Here is a 13,847-nt window from a genome sequence, read left to right on the forward strand (position 1 = left end):
ATATATATATATATATATACAAAAAGAATCCATCTAAAGACTTTTATTGCAAGAAATACGCTGGGAATACTATTACCTCAATGAGTATTTGACAATAACTCAAATAAACGTGTTCAAAACAATAAGTTGCCGTTGCGGGAGACCGGAAGGCAAGCTATGAGTTTAAGATTATTCCAACTGAGATAATTAAACTACCAAGTGGCATCAACAAAATGTGCCTGTTCGAATGTCACCAGCCTTACCACCGAACTCCAAGTATCCATGACAACGCTCTTAGTTGCACCTTTGCATGGCATGTGGTGTATGACGTGAGTAGCGGATTCGCACCATCCAGCAACGGATGTTATACAACTTAACTTTGAGGGTGTAGTGAAAAATTCAAAAACACCTTTCAACAATTAAATCGCTGTTCTTAACATTTATTTTGAAAATTCGAAGTACGTTACATTTTATAAAGTTATACATATACCGCGAGAAAACTATAATTATTTTTTCATAGATATTTGTTTTAGAGCAAAAGTTCGAGCTATATGCTGTGTCCACCACGGGGAATCGAACACTGAATGTTTGCGTTGTAAATCCGTAAACTTACCGCTAACCCACTGGGGGATTTTTTTTTTATAGAAGAGGGAATGTTTTTAATATTTGACAAAAATGCAGTAAAAGCCGATTAACAATAAATATATGAGTTAAATTCTTGACAAAATCCAGTTTTTTACTCTTTTATTTGTTTTTAGTTTCGCCCAAAACTACACGAAGGCTATATGCGCTAGCCTTTCCTAATTTAGCAGTAATAGACTAGGGGAAAGGCATCTAGTCAACACTACCCACTTCCAACTTTGGGGCTACTCTTTTACCAACGAATAGTGGGATTGACCTCACTTAATAACGCCCCAATGGCTGAAAGGGTGAGAAACACGAATTAGTTAAAAACTCGAGGAGTTCGCTGATGAAGTAAAACAGCAATTTCCATAACTTTTTAAGATTCGTTGGTACATTAACTAAAGAAACGGTAAATATTATGGTTTGAAATTATTTATATTTGACCTTACAAGAATGCTTTTGAAAAATTATGTACATACAGAAAAGTTTTCGAACATGTTTCCTCAACTTTGTTGTTGTTGTTGTTTTACTTGCTTCATTAAAAAAACTACAATTCTTTTCCTACCTGTGGCTCTATCAGCGAGGGTAAAATTCCTCTTTATTCGGGTTATAGTATTTTAAGGAACTGTACTTTGAAGGAAAAATATTAATTTGAACTTTCTATAATACTTTTTCTACCTGTGGTTGCCTGGTGGTTAGGGCGCTTGTATCGTAAGTTGTATGTTTGGTTGAAAGTAAGCACAAAGCTACACAATGAGCTATCTGTGCTCTGCCCACCACGGGGTTCGTGAGTTTGAATATCATCACCGAACATGCTCGTAGGAACGTTATAATGCGACGTTATAATCAAGCCTACTATTCAGTTAGAGTGGCCCAAGGGTTGGCGACGGGTAGTGTTGACTAACTTCCTTCCATTTAGTAAATCAGTTCCAAATTATGGATGGCTAGAACACATAGCCCTCGAGTAGCTTTGCTTTGTTTCAGAACAAAACCACATTAGGCTATCTGTTGCGTCCACCTTTAGGATTGTTTGTTTGTTTGCAATTAAGCACAAAGCTACACAATGGGCTATCTGTGCTCCACCTTGGGGAATCAATCTCCGGATTTTAGCATTTGTAAGTCCTTAGGCTTAGCACTGTCCCACTGGAAGACAATCAGTTTTGTGTGATACGAAATTCAAGAAACAAGGAGGCCTGTGGTTCCATTAGCAAGTGTAAAATCGACCATTATTCGAGGTAAAATCTTAGTTTGAACTTTGTTTAATTATTTTCTCACCTGTGGTTCCGATTGGGCAAGTACAATTGTTGACGATTAGGAAGTGAAATCCCGTAAGGACCGACGTCTCAGCAATAAAAGGATCATTTCAACACAACCTCATTGCTCCTGTTTTCGGAATTCACTTCACAAGACCTAAGCATCGAATTTGAATTTTAATCCAGTCGTTCAAAATTGATTATTTTAGTTTCATGTATTTCAATCATCTATTTTTTTCATTAAACTTTTTTTGTAATAACTACCTTTCACCGTTATCCCACTCATTTCTTTTTTCCCAAATCTTTCATTATTTTAAATGACACATAAAGCAATTTATCTTTTGACATTATCTTTTTTTTTTTACAATTCCTTTTGTTAATTTTCTCAGCTCTCAGAAATGTTTGATTATTATGTTCGTAACATGGATGGAATGTCAATTAGTTTTTCCGGAAGTCAGCAGTCAAAGAAATGCATTATATCTGATAAGTTACTATATAACTTAGGATATATATATATACATACATATATATATATATCTAAACACACACACACACCGAATGACGTACTCTTTAACGCACAGCGAACGCCAAACCCTGTTTGTCACTTCTGGAGTGAACCTAAGGGTATATATATATATATATCTATATACATTTATATATGTGTGTGTGCCAGGTTTGGTGAGAATCAGTCCAGCGGTTCGCCAGTTGTAAGCGAAAACAAAAAACATACGGAAGACATACGGATCTCGCTGGGTAACGTAGCGATGAGATTCAAACGCCGACTCTCCTCCCTATGTCACTGACCGGAGGGTTCTAAGATTACACGGCAGATTTGGTAACAATCGGTTCAGAGGTTCACCAATAACGCGTGAAAACACACGGACTTTTGTCAAATAAAGTTATATATATTCAAATAATTTATTCACTTGCAATAAAATAAAATGATAAAACAGAATCATAAAACAATCGAGCATATGAAAACGAGATCCATAAAAAGCAAACAATTATTTATATAGATTGTATCCCCTGGAAAATCAATATTAAGAAGTGTCTAATTTAATTAATAACTTTTCACTATCAGTTTTAATAATTAATTTCATGCAAAAATACGTTTTTAGTTATACTTTTACATTTGGATTTAAACAATTAATACATAATTTTTAAAGCATAACTTAAATTTTTTTATTTCTGTTTTATCTTTTATATCATTAGCTATTTCATTCCAAATTTTCACTAACAAGTAACCTATTGACTGTTGATCTATTGCTTTTTTCGAATAACGGTATAGGTAAATTTGTGTTAATCCTTGTTTTATAACTATGAATTTCTTTGTTATTTTTGAATAGGTTTCAAATTAATTCTTGGTATATTATTCTATGTTTATCTTATACATAAAAATACCCAACAAGTATCTATCCATTTCATAAATGTTTAATATATTAATTTTTCTAAGAACAACAAGGTATTTAAATTGTTTTCTGAAGATTTTCCCCAAGGAATATTTCCAGATATTAAATGAGGGTATATAATACTGTACTATAGCATAATTAAACTTTCCCTATTAAACAAATATATTAATTTATTTTTATGCCTATATATATTTGGCCATAGTTTTAGAACGTGTATAATATGTTCATACCTATTTAATCTATCATCAATGAATACATCCAAATACTTTACTGTGGAATATCTCTCAAGTCTTATTCCATTAATATACATATTTATTTATTTCATTATAACTTATAATTTTATTATAAAAAAGATACATCTACTCTTAACATGATCTACATATAAATCATTACCAGTGAGCCAAATATTTAACTTGTCAAGAGATAAGTTAATTGTTTCTTGTAATTAATTTAAGTTATTATTATTAGCTGTAATTTCTGTGTCATCAGCAAATAAGATCAGATTTTTATGTAGTGAAAGGATTGGCATGTTATTAACATATAATAAAAATAACTGATGTCCTAAATCAGAGTCATGTTTTATTTGTTTGAAGTTAATCCCAAAACTACACAATGGGTTATCTCTGCTCTGCCCACCATGGGTATCGAAACCTGGTTTCTAGCATTGTAAGTCTGCAGACATACTGCTGTTTCATTGGGGGGAGGGGAGCAACAGAGCTTTCAGTAATTATTTTTGTTATTAATAATTCCTCTAAGTACTTATAATCTGTGTTTACTACTAAGGTCCCGTTTATTAAATAGCTTTTCCACCAATCATACAATTTACCCATAATTCCCATATGATAATTTTCTTAAAATAATATATTATGATTAACACCATCAAATGCTTTACATAAATCTAAAAAACATTGATATAGTAAAGTTCTCCATATTTTCTATGATGTGTTTGCATAATTCTTGAATATCATACTGGGTAAATCTACCTTTATGAAACCAAACTGATTTTCCAATAATAGACTATATTTCTCAACAAAGTCATATATTCTATTATAAATCAGTTTCTCCATTATTTGTGAAAACACGCTCAACATAGCTACTTGTCTGTAATTACTAATTTAATTTTTATCACCCTTTTTCATCCATTGTATATTCCTATTAATTCTAACTTCTATTTTATGTAAACATCTGTTATAATAACTCCAAAATTGTTTTCAAAATATTCATATGCTTAATTTACATCGTTGACTCCACATAATATATCCCATTTACAACACTTAGTTCATTCTCTAATTTTCTTGAATTGATATCCCTAATTTTCCTGTAAGTTATATTTTTGATGTCTGATATATTACAAAAATCAATTCAGTAAAATATTAGATCATTGTCAGTTACAAAAGACAATATCCATATTAATCTTTCAACATTAGATATCTCATATCCTATTAATATACTACTTATCTCTGTTATTCTTGTTGGTAAATTGAAATTAGTTCTTATTTTATTTTGATTGCAGTAGACTAAATCAATTAACTCATTTACATATACACTTTGCTCATTTAATATGTTAATATTGAAATTCCAACTATAACAATTAAAGAATGATTCTTTTTTAACATAATTAAAATGCTCTCAAGTGTGTCCATAAATATTTTCATATCACCTCTAGGTGTCCTGTACAGACAACCCAAGTAGTAATTTTCAATTTCTGTGACCATAACTTCAATATTTTCATTCATTATTGAAAATTTAGACAAACATCAAAATAAATTTCCTCTTTAATATAAACTACTTTTCTGTACTGCCTATTAAAAAAGCAAAGAAAGTAACCTTGAATATTGAACATTAAATCATCATTTTTAACCCAAGTTTCTATAAATACCGAACATGTACAATCATAATCTGTATACTGTAATTCACAAACAATATCATCCATATTCTTTCTTAAGCTTCTAGCAATTATATGATATACTGAGAAACCCGAGAAATCACTTGTTTTTTTGTTCAATTTGGTCGATATCAATATAGTCGCCTATTATTTCAAGATCTGTTTCTATAAAATAAATCTATTTAAACTGTTAATCGTCATTGAACATAAAATTACAAATAATAACATAATATCCGTTTATAAAACACATTGTATTATATTAATATTTCTACAAGTAGCTTATTTTAAATACAGTTTAACCAATATCAAAGTAATCAACCATTATATCAAGTTTTATTTCACTCTCAGCAAAGTTGTTAGGTTATTTTTGATGATCATTTTCATTCCTTACAAGTATAATATTCGTTGATTCCTCCTTTCTTAAATAGATTCTACAATTTTTAACCCATAAGAACTTTTTTCATTTTTAATTTGCTTTGGTATATAAAACAGATTTCTAAAAAACTGTCACAAGTGTTCATCTATATAAATGCCATGTTCTTCATTAACAAGCCCTGAATCTTTAGTTATTAATTTCCTTTTTTTCGTCGTACGTGAGAGAAACTTTTTCTCGAAGAGGCTTGCTGTTTAGTCTTAAAGTTATGGGTTTTGGGTATTTTCTGAATCGACCTTTTCTCCCAACCCAGCATGATGCTTTTAAATCAACAGGTCCAAATGAAGTATCTAAAGCAGTAACTAACTACCCCCCCCAGTGGCACAGCGGTATGTCTGCGGACTTACAACGCTAGAATCCGGGTTTCGATACTCGTGGTGGGCAGAGCCCAGGTAGCCCATGGTGTGGCTTTGTGCTTAATTATAAATAAATAAACAAACAAAGTAACCAACTTCCTTAATATTATTTCTTTATTTTCCTGAATCATTTCAGATACTCCCAATATTTCAAGATTTTGGTTCTAACTAAATTACTCATTCAACCTACATGTGGGGTTTTCAATCTCTGTAGATAACAGCGCCTTTTCAGTTTATGATTTTTTTTACTTAATTCTTTAGTTTAAGGATTAATTGTACTTGTCTTAACTGTTGATCTTATTTGAGAAAGCGAAAACTTACACTTTCCGATAGTGATGCTGTCATTGCAGCGTCATTTTTGCATTCCTTAATTTGCAACAACGGTAAAGCTAAAATAGGCTTACTCAAGTTTAAGACACTGATACTGATACTTGACTGCTGACTATCTTCGTATTGACATTCGTTGTTCTGTGAATCCAACACATATACTCCAAAATATTCATAATTACATTTTGTCATATGACTTACATTACGGACATTTTCTTTACATGACATGCGTTTGCCGGAAGCTTCATTTGATGCCATATTAGCCTCCACATTGATACATCTATATATATACATATATACGTTAACATTTAACTTCAGTTGAATAATTTAACCACTAAGGTGACGGTTAAAGGTTTCCTTGTCACAAACTTATGTGCTTCAGTTGAAACATTTTGGCATCACTTGCCACGCTTTTCCTTATAAGCACATCCGGCTGGTTTCAGTAAATTACTGCTTAATCTTCAGATTATTTTACTGCATAAATTGTTTGCTTCCAACTCGAGGATCGAATCTTAGGACTTCTTTTGTTCCTAGCCATCTTTAGCTCTGAGTCATCATTATATAAAGCCATTATCTAGTAAAATTATGTGAACTACGTACGAAACATTCATAAAAATAAACCTATTAAACACAACTTTTTAGCTTCTTATATGTCCTTCAATATGATAAACAAAACTTGTTAGAAGGCAAGTGTTTTGGGGTATTGTTTCGTTAACTGACAATCTTTAAAAAAATGTAACAATTCCTTTTAACCACTGAACAAAACTGAACATTTAAAAAAGATCGAATATTTATTAAGGTCAAAATCCTCTTAATCTATTGATAATTTTTAAGATTAAAAAACAAAAAAAAACTCATAAACTTTTGTGTCAGCCGGAAAAATGTTATTACTCTCTTCTTAGAGTCTACATTAAATCATTTTGCGTTATGTGCAAAATCCTTATGTTTCATCATAGTAAAATTACACGATAAAGAGTGTAGGCTTATGTTATTCTTTTCTGTAAACCGTGCAGGAAATTCTCTTTCTACGTAAATATTTCTTCAAACTGTCTGAGAAAAATCATCCCCAAAGACATGAAATATCAAGTAGAATAATGCATCCCTCAAATTAATCGTTTGTGTAAACGGAGAAAGTCAATATAAATTGTATTTAATTATATCAATTTGAAAACTTTGTTGTCTTGAACAAACTCTGCATAGATTACATTTCAGTTTTTAACCTACCTATTTAAGATTCAGTTTATTGATGTATTTATATGAAACAACTTAATTTATATATAACTGACAATATTAATGACTTTATAACAAAACATATATCAGTAATCCATCGCTCTCGCTGTTATTTAAACATATTCCAAAAAAGAGTGAGGGTTTGTTACAATTCAGTAAAAATGTATTTGTAAGAAATTTTCCACTCATGCATAGAATATTTTCAGATGGATGAATTCTCATGCTTTAGAAGAATGGTTTAAGTTTCTTTTTCAAAGTATTCTGTAGTCCTGATAGTGAATTAAACAATGAACTTAAAAATTGATGTTGTAAACATATTCAGATAAGATAAGGTTTTCATGCAGAAGCACAAAAAAAAAGTTGAAAAAGATGATAAGAAGGACTAGTCTCATCAGTTACCAATATATCCGCTTTCTTATTCTCTTCTCTTTTAATTTTCCCCCGGAGACGAGTCGGTACATTATCTAGGTCTATCAATCATCGTTAATATCTGTAATATATCGTAGATGGCGCTAGCTACCAAGGTAACTTTGTAGGAACGTGTTTTCTACGCTCTCTCTCTCTCTCTCTCTTGTATAAATAAATTTTAGTGCTAATGTTTAAATTTCTATTGAGACTCTGACTATAGATTACTTTTAACGAAATTTCTAAATTACGTTTAAAAAGGTAACTGTTTCTGAAAAGTTAAAATCTTTAACATAATCGAAACCCTAGTAACCTCTTTGATCTAAACATTTGAAAGCTCTAAGTTAGCCACATTGCCTAATTAATAGCAATTTTCCTACACCTAGGACATGCAAGTAAAAAACTACTAAATTAGATTCATAATGGTCAAGCATGTTAGTATAGTTTTATGTTTTAGTTGATAAAACTCTTTTAGAGCAAACGTTTTGATTTATTAATAATTCCCATTTTTATTCTTCGAAGTAGAGTGTGCTAGGCTTTGTGCACTAGGTAGCGCTTTTACAGTCTCCTTGATATGTCAGGTTGACACACCACACAACTTGGCATACATCGGAAACAACCACATTTATTCCTTTTACTTTCAAGTATCCTTAACCATTCAAATAAAACGAGATGCTCAAGATTGATGTCATTGTATTGTAGTTCTTGTCGTTCTTTTTAGGTGTTCTACTTATTTTTCTCATCACTTAAGATCTTGCAATATCGAAATTAAAAGCCACCAAACTTGTACACTTTTATAAGTGTTTGTCAGACGGATAGTCTGACATTATTTGTGGATTACATATTTCTTCAAGAACTCAAGGACTCAAATCTATGAAAACAGCTGCAAGATTGAGTTCCCCCATTAGAAGTGAAAACATTTTTTCGCACGTAATGGAATGGCAGGAAGGCTTTATTATACTATTCATGTGTATGATCAATACGTTTCATTATATTTATTCTCATATATTACAACTTTAACATGTAATAGCAACCGTTTGGGACACAATTACTGGAAATAGTAGTCGAAGGCGTCTTTAATGCGTGAAAGTTTGTTTGTTTGTTGTTAAGCACAAAGCTACAGAATGGACTATTTCTACTGTGCCCCCCCCCCGCGGGTATCGAAACCCGATTTTAGAGTAATAAGCCCTTCGACTTACCGATGAGCTACCGACAGGCATATGTTGAAGGAAGCGAAAGTTGATTTCTACTTGTTTTCAAGACTTTTATAACAAATTACATCATGAGGCGATAAGTTAATATTTTAGTGAAAGCTTTCTTAATCTTTTAAACTTATCCTATTGGAAATCAATATAAGTCTTTTCTAACTCTGAAAAAATACTTCCTTTCTTATTTGACTCTTTTCGATAAATCCAGACGTCAGAATTCTAAGTTATTCATTTATAATCTTATTAACATGTATAGAACGAGAACGAAAGTTAGAATTTTAATTTTACTTACAACAGTTTTCTTTCAAGAGATAATACAAGTAAAAGACAAATCATAAGACAAAATGTTTTCAAATTGGATCTACATTTCTCTTCGAATTAGGAAATTTAGCAAGAAAAAGAAGTGAACTGAAAAAAAAAAGAAAGAGTAAAAACCGAAACGAAGTGAGTGTCTAATCCCTGTTTTAACAGCGTCGTCCCTTATCTTGTAACCAGATACCAAATACCACTTCAGTGAACTGATAGAAACAATCTACATAATTCTTTTGAACTATAAATATTTCAATTTTTATAAATGGAGGAAAAGGGATAAAAAAAGAGAAAATTGCAATAACGTAGATTGAAATCCAAAGGAAATATTCTCTCTTATGAACACCAAATTATTTGACTTCTGCTGAACACTGATATTTACAATTCTCAAAATCCTTAAGAGGAAATCCAATAATGACCGTAAAAAAATGTAATTTTTCCCAGTAAAAAATACATAAAAAACGAAATTTCTATTGAAATATTTCTCGCTCGTGGAGATAGGTGGATGAAGAGAGTAGCATGTTACATATAATTAGGAGTTCCATTGCTTTGAGTCTGAACTACTGGGGCCGGGCAGGGTTTAGTGATTAGCTTTCCGAACCGTGGGTTCATGGTTTGCATCTCGTTACTGAAAAATCAACGCGCTTCGTACTTTTGGGGCCATGAGTACGTTATAAGAGCGAAAGCCAAATTCACCTTTCGATTAGAGCAGCCCAAGAGTTGGTGGTAGGTGACATTCACTACCTGCCTTCCCTCTAGCCTATCATTTCAAAATTACAAACAGTTAGCTCAGATAGCCTCCGTGTAGCTAAGCGACAATGTCTGAAACAAACAAGTTAAACTACCAGTAGTTATTCATAGTTATTCTCAACTCCTTTTTAACGTATCGCTCTAAGACCCGCGACTAATGATATTAAAGCAGTAAATATAGTGCAATGTAATACTATCATCGTTCTTTGTTTAACACACAGAGCTTATTTTTAGTTATTATAAGCAACTTGAATTACAAACACTGAAATTTATCGCGTGTATTTTTTTTTCATGGAAAACGTTAATTTCGTTACATTTTGTCGGATACTCTTTTTTTTTATTCTGTTTCATGTCGGACGGACGAAGTCTATTGGTGAACACACCCAGATTATGAATCCGAGGATTCATGGTTCGTGTTTAGATTCTTCTTATGACCACTAATAGTCACAGTTTGTCTAGTGGGTATTTTTGTTTATATAAATATCATTATTATTTAGTAATAGATGCCTTATTTAAGATATTATAAAAAACCGTCTTAAGTACTATTAGTTACGTGTCGAATACTACTAACTTTTATTATCATCTACACAATGGCATTATACTGAACAATAGTTGTTGTACATGTCGTAGTTGTATAGCCGATAAGAAACATTAAAGATTTTACGTATAGTAACTGATGGGCCAGTAAGAAACCTTCAATGCTTAGAGTCAAAATGGAATGCATAAGAGTAGTTTGGCAAGCATAGCTTAAAACCGCCTTAATCAATTCACAACCAAGAGAACTGGCACAAAAGAACTCGTAGAACAATAACTTTCTATCTGAAATTGGGAAATTGAAGCGTTATAAGACATACCAACCCAGTCAAAGTTACGCATTTAAATTACAAACAAATACGTGTCTTAACGTTAACAAAAAGTTGTTGTTTTTCATCATATAATTAAATCGATAACTAGAAGTAAGATTTAGGGAAAATAAATCATTTGAATAGGCTGAAAAAACTCTTGTCGTTGCGAAACGCTAGCATCGGCGATTTTCATCAGGTTCAAAACAATAAATATTAATAGAAGTGCCTACCATTAACATAACTCTAATACGTACAGTTGTTAAGATATATCTAATATATACAAATTGTTAGGGACCACACTAAAGACATTAAAACAAAAAGAAAAGCTTTCTAAAACTAATAGACGCTGAAATGTGATATACTATGAAAACTACACTAAATACTGTTGGAAGGCGCAGTTTATTTAGTGTTAAGGTTGGTTTGTTATTGTTAAATAAATAAAAATAGAGCAAAGTAAAAACGAAACCACATAACAGAATCTTTCTTATGCATAGAATCTCAAGTCTTTATTCATATTTCTATTAATTTAAAACCCAATCCTTTATTTACTACATATATAATGTATAAAAACACAATCCTTTATTTACTACATATATAATGTATAGAAACCCAATCCTTTATTTACTACATATATAATGTATAGAAACACAATCCTTTATTTACTACATATATAATGTATAGAAACACAAACCTTTATTTACTACATATATAATGTATAGAAACACAATCCTTTATTTACTACATATATAATGTATAAAAACCCAATCCTTTATTTACTACATATATAATGTATAGAAACACAATCCATTATTTACATTATATATAATGTATAGAAACCCAAGCCTTTATTTACATTATATTTAATGTATAGAAACCCAAGCCTTTATTTACAACATATTTAATGTATAGAAACCCAAGCCTTTATTTAATTATACTTAATGTATAGAAACCCAAGCCTTTATTTACATCATACTTAACGTATAGAAATCCAAGTCTTTATTACACTTAGAATAAATACATAATATTGTGGCATAAGAATAAATGAAAGACTAAAAAATGCGTACGACGTGGATTTAATTTTTCTGATTGGTAATCTATGGCATCCTTAATTTTCTTATTTGTACCCGAAATGGAAAAATAAAAGCGATAACAACGAAGTATTTTCATTCGTATGTCCGAAATGCTTCTAATTTATGTTTATTAACGGAAATGATAATTAGGAATGGAAATCGGGTATCGTTCGAAGATAGGAGCGTAAAAGCTTTAGATACCGGCTAAGGGTTAGATATGAAACGAGGAAATATTTACAGGCACTGCTTGGTATGATTTTTGATTACACACAAAAGAGCAACGTTCACAGTCATTTAATGCTTACCTACTCGCCAGACATCAACCGGTTAAATTCAAGTCTTCGAATTCTAACAGCTAGCATGCTAAGATATTGGTGACAATTGCGTATAGTAGCGTTTGTAATTTTTCGTGCTTACGTCGTGTTTCTAAAATACGACTATCACTAATAGTGTTACGGAACCCTTTCACTTCATCTGTGGAATCATACCGCGAGTGTAGAATGCAAAGTTCCAGGGAGAATAATAAAAAACGAGACGTAAAACAACCATATCCATTAAATGTTTGACTCTCACAGAAAATAATTAATTAGTACACATTTATAACCAAAGTTAATATTCATCAAAAAGTCAAGCGTTTCATTTTCTTCTTAGGTAGATCGACGGAATGACAGATGGACAGTTAAATAAACGGATAAATAAAGAAATAGACAGCGCCGTTTGAAAATGAATATTTGAAGCATATCGTGAGAAGGTCAGCGTTTCTATTTCTCCATTACGTACAAACTGAGAGAGAGGAGGAGTGGGGTAAAACTTTAAGTAATCCCGTCACGCGATCCTGCTATAAAGACCTGCCTCTCCAACACAACTGTTGAGGACACGATATAGAAATTAGTACAAAAAGAGAGACCAGAAGAGATGGTTTTAGCAATTATATGCCTGGAGTTTTAGTTCAGAGTCTAGGAAACGATGTATTATTTACGCAAGGCGGTCCTCGTCTCCGAGTTGCTACATCGGTGCACGTGCTTGCTTGGTGACGGGACGGAATGGAACCGGACGATGCGATAACGTCAGCGTTGTAATAACTCGCTCATTCGGTTAAATTTCCAACGGGAAAAGGCAATAATCACTGAAATGTAGAGTTTGTGTCTGTGGTATTGAAAAATATACATAACAAGTTTATTGACAAAGTGCCTGTCTCCTCTGTCTCGTTGAATTGTCATTTTTTTTTCTTTCCTTCCGCCTAATTATTTATTTTCTTGTTTGCCAGTTTCGTTTTTCAAATTAATGGAAATTCAAGCTATGAGACAAACATTAACTGTTAACATAAACTAAATATGATTTGTGCTTTTAACTCATCTGTAGTTAGCGTAGTGTTTCCAAAATACTTATATGTACTCCAAGACTAGTGGAATTATATTTCTCACTGGAATATTTTCTTTGTTTTATTTTTTAAGTTGAAAAACATTCTTGTTTTCAAATTCGATGACGAGGAACCCACTTTGAGACCAATAATGCTTTGAGACGGCGTGAATGGGCTTGAACCCTACTCTAAATCAACACCCTGGGGTGCCAATATATCTCTTCTAGTTATGCAACGATATCCGGTCATGTGACCTCTTTGTTCCATACTGTATATATATATATATATATATATATATATATATATATATATGTGTATAGTAGTAACTTACTTACGTACGTAGTATAGTAGAACTAAACTTACGTTACGTAACGTTACGTTACTATTAGTCGTTAGTTAGTTTA

At 31.7% G+C, this 13,847-nt stretch overlaps 1 long non-coding RNA gene across 1 annotated transcript in view; it reads right to left on the reverse strand.

The window, feature by feature from the left end:
• Window positions 1–13,244, reverse strand: part of LOC111086729 — a 23,741-nt gene extending 10,497 nt beyond the window's left edge. The window contains exon 1 of the long non-coding RNA XR_002611452.1: window positions 12,389–13,244. This is a non-coding gene — a long non-coding RNA (uncharacterized LOC111086729). The remainder of the gene's footprint in view (window positions 1–12,388) is intronic.
• Window positions 13,245–13,847: the final 603 nt, after the last annotated feature.

Source organism: Limulus polyphemus, unplaced genomic scaffold (assembly GCF_000517525.1).
Source record: "Limulus polyphemus unplaced genomic scaffold, Limulus_polyphemus-2.1.2 Scaffold1364, whole genome shotgun sequence".
Lineage (NCBI taxonomy): Eukaryota > Metazoa > Arthropoda > Merostomata > Xiphosura > Limulidae > Limulus > Limulus polyphemus.